Below are 27,884 nucleotides of genomic sequence, written 5' to 3' on the forward strand. Positions count from 1 at the left end.
TGCGTGAATCAGGCCTTCATGGTCAAATAGCTGCTAGGAAACCACTGCTCAGGAGAGGCAACAAACAGAAGAGATTTATTTGGGCCAAGAAACCCAAGGAATGGACATTAGACCAGTGGAAATCTGTGCTTTGGTCTGATGAGTCCAAATTTCAGATCTTTGGATCCAAGCGCCGTGTCTTTGTGCGACGCAGAAAAGGTGAACGGATGGATGCTACATGCCTGGTTCCCACCGTGAAGCATGGAGGGGGAGGTGTGATGGTGTGGGGGTGCTTTGCTGGTGACGCTGTTGGGGATTTATTCAAGATTGAAGGCAACCTGAATCAGCATGGCTACCACAGCATCCTGAAGTGACATGCCATTCCATCCGGTCTGCGTTTAGTTGGACCATCATTTATGTTTCAACAGGACAATGACCCCAAACACACCTCCAGGCTGTGTGAGGGATATTTGACCAAGAAGGAGAGTGATGGAGTGCTGCGCCAGATGACCTGGCCTCCACAGTCACCGGACCTGAACCCAATCGAGATGGTTTGGGGTGAGCTGGACCGCAGAGTGAAGGCAAAAGGGCCAACAAGTGCTAAGCATCTCTGGGAACTTCTTCAAGACTGTTAGGAAACCATTTCAGGTGACTACCTCTTGAAGCTCATCAAGAGAATGCCAAGAGTGTGCAAAACAGTCATCAGAGCTAAGGGTGGCTACTTTGAAGAAACTAGAATATAAGAGATGTTTTCAGTTATTTCACACTTTTTTGTTAAGTACATAATTCCACATGTGTTCATTCATAGTTTTGATGCCTTCAGTGAGAATCTACAATGTAAATAGTCATGAAAATAAAGAAAATGCAAAGAATGAGAAGGTGTGTCCAAACTTTTGGCCTGTACTGTATATATATATAAATAATTTTCAATGAGACTAAGTTGTACGATCCACTGATAAAAACTGTATTTGGACAGTTTATCAGTGCTTATACATGTTATAAATTCACAAAAATACATTTATTCAACATTTTTGTTGTGAAACCTCCCATAATTACACAAGATATTTGTCAATTAACTAACAAGTCTTGTTAAACTTACAGAACAAATACTTCTTTTACGGCTAATTGTCAGTAATTTTATCTCGTTTTATTATTTTTTCTTTTTTACAGTATAAAACTCTAAATTAACAGTTTAATCTCATAAACAGAAAATAAATATTTGTGAAATTATGATACATTTGCAAATGTATTTTAACTGTATTTTTCTGTAAAAAAGAAAATTCTTTTTAAAAAATGGAAATTTTATGGTTATTCACAGTTACAGTTTTTTCGTGTTATTTTACATTTGATGTGTAAAGTCACAGTCTGTTTTTATCATTTCATTGATATTTTCCTGTATCTTAAAAATACAGGAAAAATCTGTAAAATAAACAGTGAAAATTCTGTTAAATTACAGATTTTTTTTTTTTTTTACAGTGTGGATCATGCAGGAATCATGTTTGTGGTTGATCTCATTGAAGATGCCCTTACTTCTCCTACCCAATGCCACAATGCAATGCCACCCCAAATGAAAGTCAACACAATACTGAGGTATTTGGCAACAGGGAAAATGCAACAATGCAGCAGTGATGACTGGGGTCTGTCACAACCCTCCATCAGCAGGGTCTTTAACCTCCTGAGGCCGGTCAGCAATCACAGACACTGATGAAAGTTGAGCCAGTTTACCCTTGTTAATGTTATTAATAACTCCCTTGTTGAAAGTTGAAAGTGCAAAAATTACCAGCATGCAAATTAAAATGAGCAAATAAATATAACTAGCACTATGTGAATACTGTGCCAGTGGGCCTGAATTTTTTCACACATTTTGTAGGATAATTTTAAAGTATAGCTTACTATTCATTTAACAGATATTTTCTTTTATGTGAAATATTATTTACAGTTATACAGTCTTCATAAGATTAGATTCTATGATTAAATTTATCGATTTTAGGGTCCATCCCTTGCCCATTACCACTAAAAGTATATTTTTTTTCTAGCTTTTAGGATCAACCAATCACAGCTTTTGAAATGATGACTCATACCTAGCAACAGGGTCAACCACACCTCTTCACTAAGACAGGAATTTCTGTCCATTCCTCACTCAGAGTTCTCTGAGAGTGTTCTGGAATCACTCCAAAGCTAAGACTCCTTGCTAGGAATTTTTAGGTTAAGTTAGGAGCTCTGTGAGAGGATTCTCAGAATCTTTAGGAATACGGGCCCAGTTTTTTTAGTAAGTCGTCAGGGACAAAGTTTCCCCTGTAAAAAAAACTGCATTGGGCTCAGAGATTACATCTTGTTGAAAGAGTGCACGTATTCTTTTGTTATTTTTACAAGAAGGAGTAAAACAAGCTTTACCAACGGCAACGGTAACGGTATGTACAGTTACATATAATGAAGACATGCTTCATCAATGGCAGTACTTTTAAATCGTTCATAGATTTCATTAGTAACCGCATCAAAGACAATAGCATACTCCTTGGGCATTACAGTAAAGTTATGTTTCAGGTTGAATTCATTGTATCTCAATAAATGTCCATTCCTGTCAAAAAGCTGACCCACCAGCTGGATATTCTCGTCAAACCAATGAGGATAAAATTATGATTTGTTCTTGTTCTTGTAAAGTATACATTTGTTATTCCAGATTAAAAAATTATGGGGAGAGAATTTGTGTTTATATATGAGTGCCCATGCTCCGAGTGTTTGTTTATGGAATGCAGATAGTTTTACTGGTATTTTGTCAATGTTGTAAGGAGAAGGAAATTGAGGCCACCTAAACAAGAAAATACAACATGAGGGAATATATTCCAAATGGATGTTGGGTTCTTTAGATAAGACTTTATCCAATTTATTTTGAAAGTACTTTTTAGGGTTGTAAAATCAAGGAAATGTAGTCCTCCATTTCCATGCAAGTTCAAAATGACAGATAACCTTAAATAATGTATACGATTTTTTCCCCAAAAAAACTGAACATCTGGTCAATAGACTCGAGGGTCTGACTGTCCAAATACAGCAGTAAAGCAGAATAAGTAAGACAAGAAATGCCTTCCACCTCAGATAGCACTACTCTACCTTTTAAGGTTACGTCTCTTTGGAGCCATTGGTTAAAACGTTTTTTTGGTCTGGTCAATTAAAGGAGAAAAATTGAAGGCACTTCTCTCTATATCATTCTTTGAGATAATAATGCCCAAATATGTTATGCTGTTTTTGACAAGTATGCTACAGATACTCTCTCAAGTAAATTTTTTAACTGGAAGAAGTTCACACTTTTTTAGTTTAAGATGAAGTCCAAAAACCTCAGAAATAGTCTGTATTAAATTTAGAGCATATGGGATTTGGCTATGGTCTCTCAAGAAAAGAGCAGTATCATCGGCTAATTGGCTAATTAAAATTTCTTTGCCAAAAACAGAGATGCCTTTTAACCAGTATACAGAAATATAGCCGGCAAGGGTTTAGGTGGCTAACAAGAATAAATAAGGTGGAACTGGATGGCCCTGTCCAACATTGAATCTAGGAGAGGTACCAGTTTTTAATTTAACTGTGCAATTGCTTTTATTATACAGTATTTTAATTGTATCACAGAAGAAGGGGCCAAATCTGAATTTGTGAAGACAGCTGAAGATAACGTTATTAGCGTTACTGTTATATATATACTGTGACAGTTTGAGTTTGATGCTTTAATTTATTTATTTTATATTATTTTATTATATTGATTTTTTAGGGGTGCCAGCCAGGTCTCTCTCCTGACATATAAGATATTACGGTAGTCAGTTTAAGTCAGTATTTTGTTTGAGTCTCAAACCACACAAAGGATGTGAGTTTTAATTAAACTCACACCCCACACATTAAATGACAAGGAAAAGAGCACACATTCAAACCATTTAAAATTCAAAATCATATATTAGACAATGAATGCAAATTTCAAACACAGTTCAATACCCAGTTTCCCCCCCAAAGTCCAAACTAGAAAAAAATCCACCAAACAAACAAAAATCCAACTTAAATTTTCCACAGTTTAACCAGTCTTTTGAAAGAAGAAAGTAAAAAAAACAGTTCAGTCCATTTAAACAAAAAAATTCCACTCCGGGTTTTCAGTTTATCAAAAAGGGAAAAAAAAAATAAAAAAATATTCAGTTCATTTCAGTTTGTTAGAAAAAAAAAAAAAAAAAACAAGAGCACAGTTCAGTTCAAGGCCTTTTTCAGAAGAAACAAGAGGGCAGAAAAAGAAAAAAAAAACAAACCTTAATTTACTCACACACTCCAATAGTCACAGTAAGTCAGTCCGTCAGTCAGTCCAGTCCAGTCAGTCGGAAATCCATTCCGGGTTATTGCTGATGGTTAGGCTGGGAAGTAGGATGACTGTCTTTGCTGCAGAGACGTGGATGGTTGTGAGGCACCAGAGGGAGAAAACGGACGGAGATGAACAGGGTTCGTATCGGGATTAACTGCCGTACTTTTGTCTCCAATAATGAGCTGTTGCTCCGACGCTACCGTGTCGTGCCGACTCGAACGCACCGCCGCACCCGCCGAATGCGGATGGGGGGGGGGGGTATTTAAAAACTGCCGCCAACTTCGGGCGAATCAGGTGTTGATGCCGTGGTGACAATTTCCGGGGTGGATCCGGATGCTAACAGACATGTTGCAGGGGGTGTGTGTGTTTGGGGCAACTTCCAGGTTGTCACACTCCCTCCCCCCTGAGAGAAGCCTGATGTATGGGGGTGATAGTACGGAGGGCTTTAAGGTGCTCACTGTCCTCCTTTCACACCCTGCCATTTCGTATTTGGGGTAAAGAACCCAGGGAAGTCCTCTTCATCATTGTCTTCATGAAAGAGTTCGAGGATCCCATTTGTTTCCGGTCCAGCTCTGCCGAGGTGGGTAGCATGGCTCAAGCTGGGCCACATTTACAACACGGAGGTCCTGTCCTGTGTCCTCCAGGATGACCTCCAAGTTAAGAAGTCCAATTCTTCTGGTCACTCTATATGGACCTTTCCACCGTGGAGCTAGGTTAGCTGAAAACAACTGATCAGCTTTGGAATAAGGGTGAGTATGTAGCCAGACACGATCATTATCAGTGAAATTTCCATCTCGTCTCCCTTTATCATAATTTTGTTTCTGCCTTTTTCTTGCTTTTTCCAGGTTCCCTTTCACCAGTTTCTGAAACTGAGCTACTCCAAGCATCTCCCGGGGTGCATGTATTGCATGTTGGTGGAGTTTAGCTGGAGGCTTTCTGGTCTCAGATTTTTGATGCTGGCAGACCTGGCAACAACGAACATATTCCCTCACATCCAGACTCATCTTCGGCCAGTACACCAGGGCTTGTAAGAGTTTAAAGGTTTTATACCTTCCTAGATGGCCAGATAGAGGTTCAACATGATAATGGTGGAGAAACTGTTGACGGAGGGTGGTTGGTAAATATATTTGGTAATGGGTTTTGTGGGGCAGCTGTACCACTCTGTATACTTTGTCTTCCAGAATGATGAACTTTGTGGTTGGATTTTCTATGACCTCTCCTGTTTCCATTATTTTTCTATACAGATCCTGTATTGTGAAGTCCTCCTGCTGTGCTTTCCAAATGTCTGCATTCGTGATGTGTAGGTTTTTGTGAATGTCTTGTTGGGACTGTAAGACAGCAGCATCAATGGCAGGTTGGACCTGAGGATCAAGACATGGAGGCGGTGGGTCCATGCTCGGAGGGATTGCAGAGAAGAGAGCCAGCTTGAGTGGTGAGGTTGCTGCCTCTGGGTACCCCGAATGAGAGAGGGAACCCAGTGTTGCATGACCCTCCTGAGTTTGGAAAGGTTTGGCAGTCTGTGGTTGAGGAGGTCTGTGAGATGAAGGTCTATTAACTTGGTTGAAGATCCACTGGGGACAGAGAACTGGTGCATGGTTTCCCTTGCAGCGCCAACAGAATACTTGGGGTGGTGGCCGGTTATGGACAGGTTGGTTTGGATGGATAGGAGGTTTCTTGTTAGGGGGCAGAGCAGCAGACTCAGGTGAACCAGGCTTTGAGGTGAGTGTTTCTGGTAAGACTTGATTCTGAGTTTGCTCACTTGCATGACCAAGAGAAACTGTTGCAGGTTTAGTGGTGATTTCTGGTGACGGGGTGTTTATGGAGTTTCTGCAGTGGGATCGTTCCTCCTGAAGGACAGTTACAGCCTCAGTCATAGGTGTGAGCACAGGATGAAGTTCCTTTAATATCTCTGCATGATGATGCTGTAGCCTCCATCCAAATGATGCGTTGATTTGTGTCCTCAAATATTCAAGTTGTGTGTCCATGTATTTAATCATTTCTTTTTGCTGTTCTTGAATTAAATCCATTAATGTATTGTTCATTTGCTTGACTTGGGATATGATTGTGTTTGAAAATTGTTCCATTTGACCATTTATCTCTTTTTTGTGACAGGTCTGCGCATGCAAAATCTCCTGAAGCTGTTGGTGAATTCCATGAACAGAGACATTGTCCTGTAGTGTGGCCTGGGGTCCTCCATCTTGGTGGCTGTTTGGACTGGTCACATTTTTGGGGTTTAATGGCTTTGCAAGCTCCAAGTCTCCAGTTAATTCCAGGTCCAGCAGAGAATATGTTGCGGGAGATGGTTCCTGCATTGGATTTGATAGCAGAGTTTCTAGTCCCTCCATTTTGCTCAGGAATGAGTTGGTGGCCATTTTGTTCCTTTAATAAAGATTTTTCCTCCAACGCAGTTGTGGTTCTTTTGTTGTTTCCTTTAGTCATTCAATGTGTTTTTTTTTTTTTTTTTTTTTTAGAGATGTCCCATCTGGGGTGCCACTTTTTTATGTGACAGTTTGAGTTTGATGCTTTAATTTATTTATTTTATATTATTTTATTATATTGATTTTTTAGGGGTGCCAGCCAGGTCTCTCTCCTGACATATAAGATATTACGGTAGTCAGTTTAAGTCAGTATTTTGTTTGAGTCTCAAACCACACAAAGGATGTGAGTTTTAATTAAACTCACACCCCACACATTAAATGACAAGGAAAAGAGCACACATTCAAACCATTTAAAATTCAAAATCATATATTAGACAATGAATGCAAATTTCAAACACAGTTCAATACCCAGTTTCCCCCCCAAAGTCCAAACTAGAAAAAAATCCACCAAACAAACAAAAATCCAACTTAAATTTTCCACAGTTTAACCAGTCTTTTGAAAGAAGAAAGTAAAAAAAAACAGTTCAGTCCATTTAAACAAAAAAATTCCACTCCGGGTTTTCAGTTTATCAAAAAGGGAAAAAAAAAATAAAAAAATATTCAGTTCATTTCAGTTTGTTAGAAAAAAAAAAAAAAACAAGAGCACAGTTCAGTTCAAGGCCTTTTTCAGAAGAAACAAGAGGGCAGAAAAAGAAAAAAAAAACAAACCTTAATTTACTCACACACTCCAATAGTCACAGTAAGTCAGTCCGTCAGTCAGTCCAGTCCAGTCAGTCGGAAATCCATTCCGGGTTATTGCTGATGGTTAGGCTGGGAAGTAGGATGACTGTCTTTGCTGCAGAGACGTGGATGGTTGTGAGGCACCAGAGGGAGAAAACGGACGGAGATGAACAGGGTTCGTATCGGGATTAACTGCCGTACTTTTGTCTCCAATAATGAGCTGTTGCTCCGACGCTACCGTGTCGTGCCGACTCGAACGCACCGCCGCACCCGCCGAATGCGGATGGGGGGGGGGGGGGGGGGGGGGGGGGGGGGGGGGGGGGGGGGGGGGGTATTTAAAAACTGCCGCCAACTTCGGGCGAATCAGGTGTTGATGCCGTGGTGACAATTTCCGGGGTGGATCCGGATGCTAACAGACATGTTGCAGGGGGTGTGTGTGTGTTTGGGGCAACTTCCAGGTTGTCACAATACGAGGGCCGTTCAATAAGTTCATGGCCTCACCCAGAACAGAACAACACAGACTGATAATTTATATTTTATTTTTCAACATAATCTCCATTTACAGCAATGCACTTGGTCCATCGATGTTCAACCATCACTATCCCATCACGAAAGAATGTAACATCCTGTATTATAACAACCAGTATTTCTGGGTGAGGCCATGATCTTATTGAACAGCCCTCATACACACACACACACACACACACACACACACACACACATATATATATATATATATGTGTGTGTGTGTGTGTAAAAAAGTCTATACATATATATATATATATATATATATATATACATATATATATATATATAGACTTTTTTACAGAACAGAACGAAAGGTCCTATGTGTATATGTCTGCAGAAATGGCAATTTTTAAAAATCTTTTGATTCTTGAATCTTAATGGAATTCAATGCTTTGGAAAAGTCTAAAATGAGTATATAACTGTCATCTGGTTATCCAAAACAAAATTACAGTGTTTAAACCTGATTTTAGCCTCTTAGCAAACACTGACACAAGTATCTTGTAACCATTGTTTAGTAGGTAAATAGGATGCCAATTATCACTAACGAATGTGTCTTTCCTGAGTTTGGGTATTATAGTGATTACTCCCTGGTTTAACCCTCATCCTACCAACATATTTCATATCCTAATCCTACCAACCGGTGTCCATGTGGACCCCACTGTGATATCTGGTGATATCACATCTTAGTAACAGACAGGAAATGTCATTTCATTTTGGAATGTTTTTATTATGGATGAAAACAGTTTGTATCGTAAAACACTGTTACAATAACTAATTGTGTAAGAATGAGGGTGATACAAATTATCAAATCACCCTGATTTTTAACAATCAGATGCCTCGGAACCTTCAGCCTCAGAGCGGTCCTCTGCCTCTAAAATAGACCTAAGGGCTTGCGCAGCAGTGTACCTTGTTCTTCTATTTCTATTCACCATCACTTCCTGAAACAACAAGTTGAACACAGTACCCATTATGTCAGATTGTTTTTGGAACTAATATAAGCAATCAAACATGGACATACAGACAGACAAACTCCTAGCACAAAGTGATCATTCAATGAATGATACAGCAGAGACATATAAAAATCATGTCCTGGGGTCCAGTTGGACCCTAGCTGGTAAGATAAGGGTTAAAGTTGGAGGAAGAGTGCCGTTTGTGTATGCTTTCTAAGAATACATGAGTAAGGAAGGGAGCAATTCAGTCGCTAAATTTTTTTAAAAAATTCCCCAGTCAGACCATACAGTCCCGGGGATTTATTATTTTTCTACTGATATATAGAGGTGAGTACTTCATTAATTGAAAGAGGAGAATCGCATGTGTCATGTTTGTAGGGTTGTATTTGCTGTATATCGATATTATTTAAAAATTGTTCAACATTTCCATCAGTCTCAGGGGTTAGGGTTAGTTGACTGTGTGCGCCGCTGTGGACGACGTACCACAGCTCAACCAATAAAAGGCAGAGTACAGCAGACCCTGGTGTGGCCGTAGTAGGATTCGTAAATTCACAGCCGGGAGTGACACACACGGCCGTGGTGCATTGAAATACACACAGAGGGTAGGAAAAAAACAATGCACCCCTTTACATAATTATAATGCACGATGTAGGTGAGAGGAATAACATCGTGTTGGAGACAAAAAGAGAGTATAAAAACTCCCTAAATATGTTTAGAACTACAAATGATCTATACTCTGTCAATTCTTGTTTTTTTTAAATGTCCTAATTCCAGCCCTCCTTTTTCTGGGCTTGGGGACCGGCTAAAGGGACCCAGAAGAGACACTCTGGAGGAGTTACTTAGGTGATTTATTTATTTATTTATTTGTTTAGTTTTTAACTTTGGTTTGATTTTTAATCTTATGGTCCACTTAGTTGACTATAAGGAGTCACAGTAAAACACAAACATTTTTTACCACAACATTTAAAATTTTCAGTCTACATTAACAATCCAGATGGAGTCTCCAAAAACCTCCAGTAACGGCAGAAAAAGTTGATAGATTTTCTTCACTAGTCAGTTTTTTTGATAGAGAGTCTCTAGAGGGGTCTGAAAAACACTAAATATACCAACAAAGTGTCTAAGTCAGAAACACTGACTTTAACTGCTACAGATAGACAGTGGGTTTATATGACTGGGACATAGGAAGTCATTTGGTGTCATTTAGCGTTTGAGTGACTTTTCAAAAGATGCTAAAAGTTTCCAAACAAAGTAGCTAAATTTGTTGCTGGTTGGTTAATGAAGAAAAGTTGCTAGGGTAGTCTGAAAAGTTGTTAAATCTAGCAACAAAAGTGCTAAGTTATTTTTCAGGACACCAGAGTTAATTTCAGAAATGAACCCCGTAAACCCCAATACCTGTTGGCGAAACTGTGGTGCTCACTTGGGGAACCATACCCGCATATTCTGGACGTGTCCTAAGATCAAACCTTTCTGAGATGATATATTTGCCCCTGTGAACACAGTTTTCAACCAATCATGTTCTAAAGAATTAAAGTTTGCTATTTTAGGTGTAATCCCAGAGAGTTTAGAGGGAAATAACCGCAAATACCTCTTGCAAATTTTATTAACCAGTCCCTCCAGGATTTCGCAGGCTTTTTTTTTTTTTTTATTGTTGTGGACTAAAATGCTTGATTTTGTGGCAGCTTTTCCAAAAAATTGCAGTGAAAGTTGTGATGATTTGAGGCTTCTTTTATTAAAGTCACAGGATCATGGGCATTTGCAAATTACCTAGAACAGTCTTTTTTGAGTTTTTAGCCTTAAAAAGCACCAGGAAGCAATGATTTTAAACAAAACAGGCTTTTTTTCATTCATTCATTTATTTGTTTTAAACAGAAGAAAAAATAAAACATTTTTTGTGTACAAGGAATTAATATCAGAACAAACACATTAATAAATAAAGGTGATCAAGACAAAATATTAATTGCCATGTATACAACACATTAGAGTAAACATTAATATCAGCACCAAGTTTAACGACTATTTTTGTTTGTGAGCTTGTTTTTTAACTCCACACAGACTTGCGCTCGCACTCCCTCATGCACACACACACACACACAGAAAGGAAAGCATGCCTCCACAAGTTCTTTATTCTCCTCTTATATTGCCTTATAGAGTATAACCGTGCTAACCTTGATCCTTTCAGCTCCTGCTGTTGTTCTGGATCCAACAGCCTCTGTCATTGTGACTTGTCTCGTCTATCCTCTTCCAGTTTCAGCCGTTCTCCTTGCATGTTTTGCAGTTGAAAAGTGTCTGTGGAGCGGCCACTTTTATTTGTGTTCCACCTAGGGATGTAATGATTACCGGTGTAACAATAAACCTCGGAAAAATTGCAGATGGTTAGTATTACCATTTAAATTCTAATTATCATGATAACTGTATTTGATTACCGCACTTTTACGGAGAAAACGCTGCTTTTATGTCAAATATTTGAGTATAGTTTTAATTTATTACAATTTTAATTGTATATACCTAATATTTGGAACCAATATTCACTTGTAAAGTCTTTGAAAGGTTCGTTAAGCATCTTTGTGTTATTTATGCAATAAATTATATTCATTTTTCAAATCAGATTTTATATATTTTCTTTGTGTTTGCGTCCTTTTGTGTTTTTATAGTAAGTTAAAGTGAAAAAAATAACAGGCAGTTGATATAAATGAAGTTGTGCTGAAAAAACAAACAAACAAACATGGGTACAGTAAACATTTGTTTATATAGTATATGAAGGCAAAATCAAAAGAACTGAACAACGGCCAAAATAGGCTCAGACCACTAACGGTTAATACTTGAATGTTTCTGCCAAAAGAAAATGCATCGTGCCAAGTATTTTATGTTTTTTTTTTTTTTTTTTAAATACAACTTGGTTAAATTATTTCAGTGTGTGTATTAGTATTTTTTGAACATTTTGAGCACAATTTCAACAATACCATGATAATAATGATAACCGTGACAATTTTAGTCACAGTCACAGTGATGTGAAATTTTCATATTGTTACATCCCTAGTTCCACCACAGAACAGTTTATCTCCATTGTCATGCAACACATCTGGAAGCTGACTTGCACAAACTTTAGCAGTGATAGTTGTTGGTGAATGTGGGCGTTATGCGTAGCACATGTCCTCATCTTCTCAGTCATCAACAAGGAAGTGAATGCAATGACATACATGTCACGTAGAGCGTGTGGACGAAAGGGGGGTAAGGTGATTGGCCAAATTTGTGGAAAATTCGCGGTGATTGGACGAAATTGCAGTGCCTCGCAGAATTCGTGGTAATTGGTTGAATTTGCGTTAATAGTTTCGATCGCAACAGCACAAATTCCAGGAGGGACTGATTAACGGCAGCCATTAAATGCATCACTATCAAGTGGATGAAACCTGAACCTCCCACATATAAAAATTTGGATTGAGAAAGTGAGGGAAATCTATCAGATGGAGCAAATTACTTATGTAATTAGAATTTAGGGAGAGCTATTTACTAAGAGATGGAGTCCTATGATTAACCTTTTAATGCAATAAGCATTCAGAAGTTGTCATACATGTATGTTTTTATTTTGTCATTCATGTTTCATTTGTGACTAATTGTAATCAGTATCTACTGCAGATATAGATTTTTCTCCCCCATAAATGCCATATGGGAATGTTTGTTTAGATATGTTAATGTATGTAAAATGTCTTGTATATTTGTATGAGCAAAAGTAAAGAAAAATTATTATTATTATCATTTTTTAAAAAAGTACTAAGTTGGCATCAGTGTTTTTTTTGTCACAAAAGAGGAAGCTACACAATATTCGGCAGCTGGTGATAATACTGTTTTTGATCTGGTTGTCGTTCCGTACTCCGTAGTCCACTTTATGTAGTTTACTAACCATAATCCTCACAGTCTGGTCTTTGAGATAATCCATATTATTACCACTTCAGCTGTCTGTGGTCACACTGTTATAATGTGCTGATTGATGTAAGTTACTCTAACTAAATATCAAACTGACATGTTACTGATAGCTTTTTTTTTCTGTTCTCTCTCTTGCTATTATTATAATTACTACAAGATGCTAAGTCATTATTTTGAGTGACAGGATCCTTTTTCTTCATCACAGTGGTGGAAATGGTCTTACACTGCAAAGAGTCCCAGTTGAATTACCAAAAAAAAAATAAAAAAATTATATATTCACCCTGCCTTGGGCTCTGAGCTAATTTCACTGATTGCAATAAAAAGCGTTGCGGTCACATATACAATGAGAGCTTTTCAATGAGATGTTTTACTGTATACTTAGCTAATTTAACAGTATTTCAACCTATGTAGCATATCTGCTGGATCAGACCCGGTGCCGGTGGTGGAGTTGGCAAGAGGAAAAGCAGCAAGTGGGAGTGAAGCAGACAATCTGAGAGAGGGGAATAGGGAGAATGCGTCAGCTGTCCAAGTCCTGCTATAGCTGCAGAGGTTATGGGTGTACACGATGCTGCCAAGTGTAATGAGGGAGCAGAGGAATGACCACCGATCTGCACACAGCCTCCAATCATTCCCAGTCAACGTCTCGCCTGCTTGGGAACACTCTGCGACCTTACAACACAAGTGCTTTTTAAAACATCATTTCATTCTGTTGGGTAAAAATATCTGTGTTATTTGGAGAAACAGCTTTCAGTCAGCGACGCCAACAAGCTGCTGATGTCATCTCAGCTGAAATACAAGGTCAGGATAACATTACAGTCAGTGGTTGGAGGTGAACTCTCCACCCAGACACCTGACCCTGAAGTCACATTGAGGGCCTTCGGTTCTCACCCCTTTTAGTGGTAGTTTGAGTTTTTACAATCTCAGAGATTTATTTTTTGCAGTATTTCTTCCAACACTGTTGCAAACATTAAGCTATGGAAAGCAAAAATATATGAATGGAATAGAAGAAATGGGTACATAAAATAAGAGTTGGAAAAAGAAAAGGCATGAAAGCCACATGCAGCAGTGATTTGGTCCTCACACCTCCATTCATACACACAGTGCTTTTATGGCATGCAACATGGCTTTAGCCGTGACCTTTTAGATGTTGTCCACAGGAGTTAAATATAATTACCCAGGTCAAAAGTGTAAATGTCAAAAACTGCATATTCAATCCAAAACAGTGTTCAACCTGTTGCACATAGGGTATGTCTCTAAAGGTGTTTTCACACCTGGATCGACTGGAGCCGTTGTTCCAAAACAAGTCTTTGGCTCGGTTTGACTGGGCATATATGAATGAATGAATGAATGAATGAATGAATGAATGAATGAATGAAATCTTTATTTTGAACATGTAGACAGTGAAATTAAAACAAAAATCAACCAACAAAATATAAGTACTGGTACATAACTGATTGATGAGCAAACAAACAACAAAATAAATAGATGCATAAATAAATAATAATAATAATAATAATAGTAATAATGATAACTACAATAATAATAATAATAATAGTATAACAATATCAAACATCCTTTTTTTAAAATATATTTTTTAATATATGAAAGTAGTATTTTCCGGACTATAAGCCGCTACTTTTTTCTCACGCTTTGAACCCTTCGGCTAATACAACGATGCAGCTCAAGTATGGATTTTTACAGGCTAACAGCCTCCAGGGGGCGCTCTAGCAGGAAGCGCAAAAGCGAGACAGACAGGTGGAAGAGGTGATGAAGAGGAGGAGTTTTAAGCTTAACTTTGAACAATCATTTTGTGTGTCATGCACAAACCCTCATCATGGAAAACACACGAAGAAATGCATATGATGCAGCTTTTAAGTTAAAAGCAATCGATCCGTCTGTCCAAGAAGGAAATAGAGCTGCTGCACGGAAGTGCCACTGAGAGCGACAATGAACAAGAGACTGAGAAGGTGTATGATGGAGCCTTTCTGAGGCTGTTCAGCTCTGACACTGAAGAAGACGACTTCAGTGGTTTCAATGCACAGGAGGAAGATGAAGAGAGAGATCAATGACTTTTCTGGGTTTTTTAACCAGCCGTGTTACTACCGTTTTACTGCTGTGTTACAGGCACTGTTTGGAAAAAAGCAGTTAAGGTATGGAAATAAATATTTAAATAATCTTCCTGTTTACCATCTTTCTGTGTAAATATCTCATGTTACAACATGGACACTTGCGGCTTATAGTCAGGTGTGGCCTATATATGTACAAATATTTTTTTCTCGTAAAATTTGGTGGGTGCGGCTTATATTCAGGTGCGCTCTATAGTCCGGAAAATACGGTACTTGTGCTCCGTTTCGGAACAAAACAACCCATCTGTGACCACTTGTAAGAGGTGGTCTCAGCTCAGTTGCAGTAGCTCCACAGAGCGGTTCGTTTACAGTGTGAACATGACCACAGTGACAGAAATAGGCAACTACAGCTTCTCTACCACTCTGGGTATGATACGCTGCAATGTTGCAAACATTACCATAAAGCAGCTCTGTTGAAAAAGTGCTACTGCCAGATGTAAATACACAGTAGGCTAATGAGCTTAATGAGCGTCATACCTTTCATCTGCTGTCAGATGAGCAAGTGGAGAAAACAAGTCGAGGAGTAATTTGGACGGAGGAAGAGATAGAATGCCTCATTGGCATTTGGAAAGACGAGCATAAATTGGAAATGCTCGATATAACACACACAAAAATATTCAAGATTTTCAGTGAGGACATGAGGGAATGTGACTTCCACCTGTTTATATGGGTGTGGTGTTGGGGGGCGGAGCAGTGTTAACACGAACCAAAACAAGGTGATGTGCAACACTGAATTACACGACTCCCTGAATCGGAACAAAATTCATGTGTGGAAACACCCTAAGAGGCTTATCTGGACCTAATATATGTGCCCATGCAGGATTTTCTAGGGATGCACGATGGAGCCTTATTTGGCAAAACACTGATATTTACAGCGTTCAACAAAATGTCATTTCACTTTTGTAATTTTGATATTGGTCAGATGAACCCTTAAAGACCCAAAACAGCCACTGGCAACCAAAATCAACAACTGATCTAAAATGTTTAATAACTTCTGAACCACTAAATCTATCAACACATGTCAATAATAAAAATTGTATTCATATAGTGCCAAATCTTTACAAAAGTTATCTCTTGACACTTTACATTTAGAGCTGATCAAGACCAGACTCTGAGCATTAGTGTAAAATGCAGTTTGTCATCTTTTCATGATCACCAGATATGACCCATTTGGACGTTCAGAGGCTCTGTTGTGAATGTGGAAACACTGTCATCTTCTACAACATTCACCAGAAAAACCCATGGAGTTGGATCAATGACAGTGAATGGACACACTTGGTTTTACGTTAAGTTATTGATATTTTTTGTGGGGAAAAAAAATCAACTTTTTTTTTTTTTTTTTTTACAATTTTCTCTGTTGGATATAATAACCTTTGAATTTACTCTGAACTTTTATGAACATCTACACGATCAGTGGATTAAATTTTAGAAAATACATGATTTTCACCACCCAGAGATTGGGTTCTAATGCCCTGAAAAAGAAAAAGAGAAGAGAGCTAAAGGAAAGGGAATGATCAAAATGTATGAGAGGGCAGAAAGATGAAAGAAAAAGAAAAAAGAAAGCCTCCGAAATGTGATTGCTGGTTGAATGGTGAGTTTATCATCCCTCTTTGGCATCACTTACATCCCGTGTCCTTGAGCTCCAGATTGGTTGAATCAGTCACACAGGACAACGGACGGTTTCCATCACCAGATGTCACGGTCAGCTGTGGGTAAAGGGACCTGGGCTGATCGGTGCATATTATTCTGTCACTTGTAGATCAATAGAAAGCATAGTTCATTGTTTAATTGCTGATTGTGAACTTAAGACTAAATTAAAAAAACAAAAACTACACAGTACTTGACCTCAGTGGGAACTATGGCCCTGAATACATTAACCCTTAAAGACCCACAACTATTTTTGTGGCAACTTCCAAATTATTTTTTGGTTTTCCCAAGTGATTTATCACCATTTATTATAATATTATCCTCTGGATTTTGCATTTTTCATTGTAAATCATGTATTTTCTCATATTTAATCCACTGATCATGTAGATGTTCGTGAAAGCTTATTATCGTGAAAGGTTATTTAATCACTGAAACTTAAGAAAAAGTGACTTTTTCAGCAAAATCTATCATTAACTGAACACAAAAGCGTCTCCATCCACTGTCATTGATTAAACTCCATGGGTTTTACTGGTGAATCAATGTTGTAGAAGATGACGGTGTTTCCATGTTCACTACGGAGCCAAATGGGTCATATCTGATATCAACAGGTATGAAACAATTTTCAGTAGATGCTTTTAGTCAGCGGTGGATGTTTGGGTCTTTATCGGTGAAACAACTTATCCAGCAAAAAGGGGGGTGCTACAAAAAAAAAATAAAAGAAAAGAGATCACTACGACATTACAGTTACCTAAATTTTTTTGTTTTGTTTATATGATGCATGTCAAAGTAATATTAATTCCAAGCAAGTGTTTTCTTTTCATTTGCTTGTCCTGTTTACATGCTCTGCAGTTCGTTTTATATTTGTTTTTGGTTTTTTAGACATATCCACCAGCTTTTGCATTTCTGAGTTGTCTAATTTTTATGTAGAAATTCAATAAGTAAATCTACACAACACCAGATCTACATAGTTTGTTTTTTAGTGCTGTGCCAGTGCAGCAGAACTGTCTGGTTGAATCCATTATCACTGTGGAATATGGGGGAAAAACCCTTGTATTCAGGGATGGCCACATTTGTGTACAATCCATCACTTATAAACATAACATGCGCACACTCGAAAACCCCCCGCCTGACTCATCAGGTGCACTACTGCCCCCAGTGGTCTGACTTATCAGTGCATGGCAAAGTTTTTGGACAGATGGACGGACGGCCCAACTGATGGCATTACCCTGTGGCCACCCAAATGTCCATCTTGCCCACCCAATCGAAAGTTTAGGGAAAACGTTTATCCAATAGAAAATTATAACAGACTACACTACAACTGGGTCTTATTTGTGATTGGGTGGGCAGCCTACAGCCCACCCTATTCCGTCAGTGATTGGTTGTCATTGTTGTTTTGCATTCCCTAAGCGCTTCATTTGCTTGTACAGCAGCTCACTGTCTGTCGTCCGTTTCTGAGATGCGGGGAAATAAACGACCCTCCTCAGTCTCTGCTGCACCTATCGAGGTCTCTGCTGCTCTTGTCGAGGTTTATATTTAATACCGCGATTCTCTCTGTTGGAATTGTACTGTGTCTGTGACTCTTTGACGTGCTCTTGGGCTGAGCACCGGTGCAGCGGCCACCCGCAGACTGACTAAAGCAATGCCAATAAAACACACACACTGGGCAACACAACGCCAGTAAAACACACACACACACACGGTTTCTCTATCGTCACCCAAGGAAGGAACAAAAACTGAGTGAGGGGTAAATGATTTCTGTCACTAAATTATATTCATTATTATAATAATTTTGTCTTGTTGGTTTATATGTATGTAGTTCTACTGACATTTGAGTCTAAAATTCAGGGTTTTAGATGGAAAAAGAAAGATTTGTTTTCTTTGTCATTTGTCACTTTTCAGATTGAATTTGAATTAAGACTTTTGGTGTGTGAAATATGAAAAAGATTAAGCTAGTTCTTTTATTTTATTTTTTTACTTTTGGCCAAGTTTCAGTTGTTTGTGCGGTTGTTCTATTTGTGCCACTTATCAGTCTGAGTTTGAACAAGAGTAGACTGCGTTCTTTTTGTATAAATTCTGGCCACAGTGAGAATAATTTATTTTATTAGTAGTTAGTATTCATTCTTTTATTTTTCAAGCTCATCCAGTGACAAGAAATATGCATGAAGGACTTTTAAAATAATTTTTATTGTATATTAAAGAGTAAATGGACACAGACGAGCTGCCCGACAACTGAATTTCTCTTTGGGGATCAATAAAGTGATTCTTACTCTTAAATAAACCCCCAAAGCACTTCTTTTCAGTGTTGTCAGCCTTCAGACCACTATTCGGCTTTGTTATCATCTGTACATACCAATCAAGTTGCCCACCTGTTATTTCAACCAGCCCACCCTATAATTTGACAGGCTACAACCAGCCCTGGTGGCCAGTGTGGCCGAGGGTAAAAACTGTAAAGAACAATGAAGGAGTTAATATGCAAGTAGACACTTTGCAAATGCATTTCAGGTTCCTTTTTTGAACCTTACTTTTTAGGAAATATGTTGTCTACAGACATTAGATTGGAATCCCAACAGAGGATTTGATCAGCATTCTGTCCCATCCTACTTCAAATGTGAATTAACAAGACAGACATCTACACCAGTATTATCGTCATTATTGTAATTAACAATGACATGATTTTAAATAAAGACCATGTAGAGGAACATCACTACCTTCCAATCCACGATCAGGACAAGGCACCAGAGAAGCTAAATCAGCAGCTTATAGGCACCTGGGGTGTTCACAGATTGCTTTCATTATTACATTGAGGTGCTAATAAGTGTGAATGGAACATGCCAGGTGTTAAACTTGATAATACTATATGTGTGTTGTGAATGTGAACTGCTAAATGGCTCAAACACAACTGGAGGGATGTAAGATCTATAGAGGGGATGCACCAACACCATGTAGCAAACTATGAAACCAGGAGTTAAACATGTCTGACTGATTAATAACCGAGTGGAAATACTGAAGACTTGGCAAAAGTTCTTGAAGTAATGTTGTTTAATCCATGAAGACTCAGTGCTACTTTGGTGCTAATTCCCAAAGGAATTTTTCTCTATATTTAACCATTTTTAAGTGATTTTTCACCATTAATGGTAATATTATTCTCTGTATTTTGCATTTTTCAATGTAAATCATATATTTTCCTACATTTAATTCACTGATCATGTAGATCAGGGGTCTCAAACTCATTTTCTTTCAGGGGCCACATTCAGCCCGATTTGATCTCCAGTGGGCCGGACCAGTAAATTAATAGCATAATAACCTATATTATAGGTTATTATGCTATTAATTTATGCTATTATAGGTCCTATAAATAATGACAACTCCAAATTGTTGTCTTTGTTTTAGTGCAAAAACCCCCCATTAAATTATGAAAATACTTACTTTTATAAACTATCCAAACAAAAAAGATGTGAATAACCTAAAAAAACTGAAATTACTTAATAAAAATAAGTATAATTTTAACAATATTATGCCTCAACTTATCATTTCTACATGTGCATTATGGATCAGATCTACAAAGACACTAAACACTGAGTAACAGGTAGGAAATTGTTAAAATTGTGCTTAATTTTCTTTAGACATTTCAGGTTGTTCATATTTGTCCAGGTTATTCATGTTTTAATGTTACAGGATAGTTTGTAAATGTAAATATTTTCATAATTTAATGTTATTTTTTTGCACTAAAACAAAGACAAAAATTCAAAGTTGTCATTTTTTATAGACATAATGTAAGATTATTTTTTCCACATCAAACTGAGAAGAAAATATGGAGTCATTATATTCTGTAGATTATTATGCTGTTATTTCACTTGAGATCACATTGGTCTGTATGTGGAACCTGAATTAACATAAATTTTACAGCCTTGACTGTGGAATTTTTGCACTTTGCTAATTCATCACACGGGCTGGATTGGGTCCTTTTGGCCCCCGGGCCGCATGTTTGAGACCCCTGATGCAGATGTTCATGAAAACTTAAATTCATAGGGATTTTTTTTTTGTTTGTAATCAATGGTTTTTATTGATTTAAATTTTCAGTTAGCAAAAATAAACAAACAAATTCAACATTACACAACAAAAAGTGTACACTACACCTACATTACACACAGAACACACCACTCTGCCCCCCCCCCCCCCACACACACCCTTATTCCCCTCCTTGCGGGACACACAATCTGGTATTGAGCATCTGACAAATAAAGTAAAAATCAAAATAACTGAAGAAACAGAGAATTAATCAGGATTACAAACAGGACATACAGACTTACCATAAATGAAAATCTCAAAAGTCATGACAATAAATTCGTAGGTTATTATATCAGAAACAGAAAAACACTGAAGAAAAAAGTGACTTTTTCAGTAAAGATATCAATAACTGAATGTAAATACATCTACTATCGTTGATCCAGCTCCAAGGGTTTTACTAATGAATGAATGTTATAGAAGATGACAGGGTTTCCATGTTCACAACGGAGCCTCTGAGCGTCCAAATGAGTCATATCTGAATATGATTTAAAGGGGTCATATTTCTCTAAACCCCCTTTAATTAGTCTTTGGTTCATTTATTTGTGTATTTGTACCCTAATAGTTCAAAAGTTTAAATTTGAACCCTCCAGGTGCTGCAAAGCTACCTTTATATTCATTCGAGCAAAAATCGAGTGGATTTCTACAACCCGTTTTAATTCCTTCTTAATTTGTTACATTTTATACCTACTTATGTCATGACATTTTCACATACACTATATTGCCAAAAGTATTTGCTCACCTGCCTTGACTCACATATGAATTTAAATGACATCCCATTCCTAGTCTATGGGGTTCAATAGGACGTGGGTCCACCCTTTGCAGCTTTAACAGCTTCAACTCTTCTGGGAAGGCTGTCCACAAGGTTTAGGAGTGTGTTCATGGGAATTTTTGACCATTCTTCCAGAAGCGCATTTGTGAGGTCACACACTGATGTTGGATGAGAAGGCCTGGCTCTCAGTCTCCGCTCTAATTCATCCCAAAGGTGTTCTGTGGGGTTGAGGTCAGGACTCTGTGCAGGCCAGTCCAGTTCATCCACACCAGACTCTGTCATCCATGTCTTTATGGACCTTGCTTTGTGCACTGGTGCACAGTCATGTTGGAAGAGGAAGGGGCCGGCTCCAAATTGTTCCCACAAAGTTGGGAGCATGGAATTGTCCAAAATGTCTTGGTCTGCTGAAGCATTCCCAGTTCCTTTCACTGGAACTAAGGGTCCAAGCCCAGCTCCTGAAAAACAACCCCACACCATAATCCCCCCTCCACCAAACTTTACACTTGGCACAATCCGGTCTGACAAGTATCGTTCTCCTGGTGACTGCCAAACCCAGACCCGTCCATCAGATTTCCAGATGGAGAAGCGCGATTGGTCACTCCAGAGAAGGCCTCTCCACTGCTCTAGAGTCCAGTGGCAGCGTGCTTTACACCACTGCATCCGGCGCTTTGCATTGCACTTGGTGATGTATGGCTTGGATGCAGCTGCTTGGCGATGGAAACCCATTCCATGAAGCTCTGTGCACACTGTTCTTGAGCTAATCTGAAGGCCACATGAAGTTTGGAGGTCTGTAGTGATTGACTCTGCAGAAAGTTGGCGACCTCTTCGCACTATGCGCCTCAGCATCCGCTGACCCCGCTCCGTCAGTTTACGTGGCCTACCACTTCGTGGCTGAGTTGCTGTCGTTCCCAAACACTTCCACTTTCTTATAATACAGCTGACAGTTGACTGTGGAATATTTAGGAGTGAGGAAATTTCACGACTGTTGCACAGGTGGCATCCTATTACAGTTCCACGCTGGAATTCACTGAGCTCCTGAGAGCGACCCATTCTGTCACAAATGTTTGTAAAAGCAGTCTGCATGCCTAGGTGCTTGATTTTACACACCTGTGGCCATGGAAGTGATTGGAACACCTGATTCTGATTATTTGGATGGGTGAGCCAGTACTTTTGGTAATAGAGAAATGTTCATTGGAAGTCTTGACCTTATACACTATGAGTACGACATAATTGTTTGTCAGCAGCAGTGGTTGTAGTCCATACTGAAAATATGTCCAAACTTCGAGCTGATTACCTAAAATGTTCACAAGTGGTTGAACAGGACAGAGCAGCACAGCCAACAACCTGGAGGGGGCGGGGTGTGAAGTGGCTCATTTGGATTTAAAGGGCCAGTGCTCAAATTGACCTTCCTAGTCTCATTACTCAGAAATAGGGTTAAAGGTGGACCTATGGAGTTGAATTAATGAAGAATTCAGGCCCAAGCAGATTATTTACAGTTTATGAAGACCACAGGGAAATGTTTTAAAATACAGAATTCCTTTTAAAATAGTAAATATCACTCCTTTAAAGCTGAGAAACTCAATTTTACCTAAATTATTTCCATGTTTTAACAGGATTAGTGGATCAACAGGTATTAAACAGTTTAGATCAGTGAATGCTTTTGGTCGCCAGTGACTGTTTGGGTCTTTATGGGTTAATACAAACAGATTTAGTGATACATGTGTGGACCAGTAAAGAGACAGCATGTTCTCTGACTGAATACAAGAGACAAACATAAATAACATGTTAGACGAAAAATGACGATGAAACATCACCATGTATGAAGAGCAGTGGGATCCATATATGAACAGCAGCTCTTTTACATTTTAGATGTATTTCCTGTGGTGTGGAACCCATGACCAGTTTTATAGCTTTACAACTTATATTTGAATGTAAAATCACTTCACTACAACAGAACACTACACTTAATTTACCTTACACCCTCCATACAAACTCATTAGTAGATTAGCTAATGTCAGTGTGACTTGTGAGCACGTTCAATGCTATTTTTAAAAGGTTAAGTTGTTGATTTTAATTCTGCTGATGATAGTTTGGAATTAAACCTGAAGGCTATCTGGATTCCTGCTCTTCTAGCCTTATCGCTGTGCTGCTGTAACAATTGATCTTTCCCTCCAGGATCAATAAACTCTTATCTTAGAAAACTGATCAACCTCTTTCATTATTTGGAGAAAGTCTGCTTTAATATAGCTTAAATAACACCAGGTTAACAAAGGTTGGTTTAATTAATTAGCCAGTCATTGAAAACCTCTAACTTTAACACTTCTTTCTGGGTGAATACAGAGTTTTCAACTAACTGACAAAGTTGTGTGTAGTTTCCAGAACAGAGACAAGAAAAAAACAGGAATCATGTCGAAGTAAGTTTATGATGACATCTGGTTTTTAATGCAGAAAGATTAAAGCCATTGTCCTCTCCATGTCTAACATGTTAACTAAAACCTTGTTTTTTGTTTTTTTTTTTAAACCTTGTTGTTTATTATATATATATATATATATATATATATATATATATATATATATATATATATATAAGGGCTGTCAAACAATAAAAAAATTTAATTGGATTAATCACAGGGTTGCTGTCAATTAATTTCGATTAATCACAATTAAATACAATTTACTTTTAGTCAATATTAATTGTGTGTCATTTTGCATGAGCAAAGACTCAAGAAAGAAGAGAATATGCTCTTCACATGTTTGTATCAAGCTGGGCGGCACATTAGCCGAAGTGCTAACAAAATCCCTGACTAATGTACACTTCCCGTTATTCTGGTATTTGAAGCTGGAAGTGCTTCAGTAAAAAGAAAACTCCTTCCTGCAGAGTGTGCATAATACTTTATGTCGTCGACTGTTCTTTGTTTTTTTGTCCTCATATTTCTCATCCAGAGGGTCAATGTGCTGTTTATCATCTTCCATCTTTATTGGTTGGTTCTGCTGCCTGTCACTACCAGATCAACTGCCCATTTGCACATGCGCGACACTAACTCTACTTGGACAAACTGGCTGAAATGTGTTGGCAGAGATGTTCAGAGTCATTCTGCACTGCAGATGGAATAATTGTGTTAAACTCTTAATCTGATTAATTATGATGATGGATAAATTTTTCATTAATGCATTAATTTTGACAGCCCTAATATATATATATATATATATATATATATATATATATATATATATATATATATATATATATATATATATATATATATACACTTTATATGTTGCGCATTTCTTCTGTCTGCGGCATTGACTTGGCATTCTGTATATTTTCAGTATTTCTTTGTAGTTTTGTACATTGTCTGTATTTTTCAGTATAACTTTTGTATGATAGTTTTTATTTACAGCCTTTTTGCACTTTAAGAATCTGCTGCTAAACTGATTTTCATTGTTCCTGTAATGGTGACAATAAAGACCAATTCTATTCTATTCTATTCTATTCTATTCTATTCTATTCTAGTCTAGTCTCAAGGTTTTAGGATTAGATTTATGTAATTATTGCTGCTATAACAGAATTTCTAGAACTTGTATCTACTGCCTTATTTTGAACCAAATCAACTTAAAATAAAGACAGACTGCATTTACTGTTTTGTTTTTTATTTGGTTTTTTTTTTATACTAAACTTAGATGAACTTTAATCCTGTTCAGTTGAATTCAATTCCATTTTATTTCAGTTAAGTTTTATTTGTAGAGTCCTATATCACAACAAGGTTGCGTCACAGGGCTTTACAGAATTAGTCAGATATGAAAACAAACAACAGTCAAATAAACAGTGTATAAAGGAAATGGATTAATGTCCCGGGCATCCCCTGTCCTTAGACCCTCCTTATCGGCGAGGAAAAACTCCAAAAACCCAGTGGGGAAAAGAGAAACCTCGGGGGGAACCACTGTGAAGGAGAGATCCACTCCCATGGACGGACAGGCTGTAGATGCACCAGGACTGATGGACGTCTATTTACGGATGTAGTTGCACTAAAACTTTAAACTCCAATTCCAAATGTGAACCAGTTTTTAAACGTTCAAGTCAGGAGGCTTAACTTTTTAAAAATGGCTTCCTATTTCAGATATATTGAGCAAAAATAATCGAGTTCCTTGCAGAAAGTTAAGGCAGACAGACTCAACCCAATTGCTGAATATCTGTCAAATTACCAGCTCAGCAAACTAACAGGAATATTGGACAAACTGTCAAACATGGCACAGTCTGCCAGGCTGCCACACACTCTCTTTTCTTTACTTACTCTGCTATAAAAAAAACTTTCTATTCTTTTGCTGTTGTTCTATTAACATGGCCACAACATTTTCTCATAAGAGGAGAAATTAGAGATTCTCTGTCAAGCCATTGTAAGCAGAATAACTAGTTTATGCTGAAGTAGAAGTTAGTGAGATGTTTCCCTCCCTCCTTTATTGCAAAGACACATCAATCACTTACTTTTTCTTTGTTCATCAATTTATTGTAATTTACTTAAGCATCCATACCCATACTGATTAAATCAATAATCTGCAATTCACCAAATTACAACATTAAATGTACAGAGATCTACGTCATTTTAAATTTATATTTACCTTTTAATCCCAACTTTGTTAAACTCTGATTATATTTAGTATTAGATTAAATTACATGTTCAGTGCCGTGGCCTAGAACACTGAACAATCAGCCTGTGACAGTTTACCAGCAAATACATTTTGGCTGATTTGCCCTTGAGCAAGGCACGTAACCCCCCATTTGCTCCACTGGTACCTGACATGGCAGCCCACTGCTCCCAGTCTGCATTATGTGGTGTTCATGCATGTTCAGACAGTGATGTTTAAACACAGGGAGTTAGTTTAAGTGTGTGTTACATGTCCATATGTAAAACATTCTGACAAATGAAGATTGTTAATTTAATCAGCCATGGTACGTCATCATCAAGTTTTATTATTGTGCCATATTTTGCTTATTGTGCAAATAAATAAGCCACTGTAATATTGTTCATTATTTCTGGTCCATTTTAACCCAAAAAGACCCAAAGTATTTACTGATGTAAAATGTTTAACCCTTAAGCCCTCAGGCATTTTTGTACATTTTTGTCATTGTTTTTTTCATTTGTTGATCATTTTGGCTATCGCAGCTTTTAGCATGAAATTTGGCAGAAATGTTTCTTTTTAGTTATATTTTTGAAATCTAGTGTCTTTTATTCTTAGATGTGTTTTATTTTCCCATGATGCATTTTGCATCCTCTGGTCACCCTCGTGGACAAAAATGTACATGCACAAAAAAAAAAAAAAACTGCTATAAAATCATCATACATCAATATTTTTCTTTGCTTTTTTATTTTTATAAATCTCTTAAACAACTTCCCCCCTTCTCAAAACTACCAAACATTCAAATGTTTTCAGGATTTTAACCCATTAAATGCCAGTTTAATCATTTGAAATCTGAGTGATTCATTACCAAAAAAAAAAAAAAAAACCTACAAAAAATGGAATATGTTCCATGAAATAAATAGTAGGTGGATGAAACATTGATTATTAGAGCCTTGGATAGGTCAAAGATTATCAACAAAATAAATTTGATTGCATTAGTATTTTTTTCTGTAGTGTCAGATACTCCCTGTGGTTTCCCTCGTGGACAAAAATGTCCCATTGACTTCCATTATAACCACACTTTTTAATCTCACTGCTGTTATACTTTATAACGGTCCTTACTCTAATGTCAACATGTTATTTAGAATAAAACTAATAATATTTTACATTTTTGCTGTATTTTACCAGTTTCAACCATTTTCCCATTGTAGGCTGATGTATGATCAGATCATCATCAGACATCATCAGATATGACCCATTTAGACATTCAGAGGCTCCGTAGTAAATGTGGAAACACCGTCATCTTCTACATCATTGATTCACTGGTAAAACCCATTGAATTGGATCAATGTCAGTGGATGGAGACACTTGATATATTTTGTTGAAAAAGTTACTTTTTCTTCAGTTTTCTCTGTTTTTATTAATAATAACCTTTGAATTTACTTTGAGATTTTATGAACATCTATATGATCGGCAGTGGCGGCTGCTCATCTTTCAGAGGGGGGAAGCTCATTTTCGGCTTACATCAAAAAAATTGTCAAATTATTTAAACATAAATTTGGGCCCTCCATTCCTTTTTAAGAAAATGGTCAGTGACCTTATTGCACCAAGTAGGCGTCTTTTCCAGGGATTTGATAGCTAGTTCACTGTGACCTAGCCAACAGTTTGATTGATTTAACTATCTACAAAACGATATTAAACTTGAACAAGAAATGATTAAATTATGTAACTGAAACAAGAAAACGTTGAAATTATGTTAAATTGAAACAAGGAAGTACAATGAGTGTGTTTTATTTACAGTGTGAGAAATGAACAAGTAATTTCGTAGTGGTTTCTCTCTCAATTTCACAGCAG

This window comes from Sphaeramia orbicularis, chromosome 24, assembly GCF_902148855.1.
Source record: "Sphaeramia orbicularis chromosome 24, fSphaOr1.1, whole genome shotgun sequence".
Lineage (NCBI taxonomy): Eukaryota > Metazoa > Chordata > Actinopteri > Kurtiformes > Apogonidae > Sphaeramia > Sphaeramia orbicularis.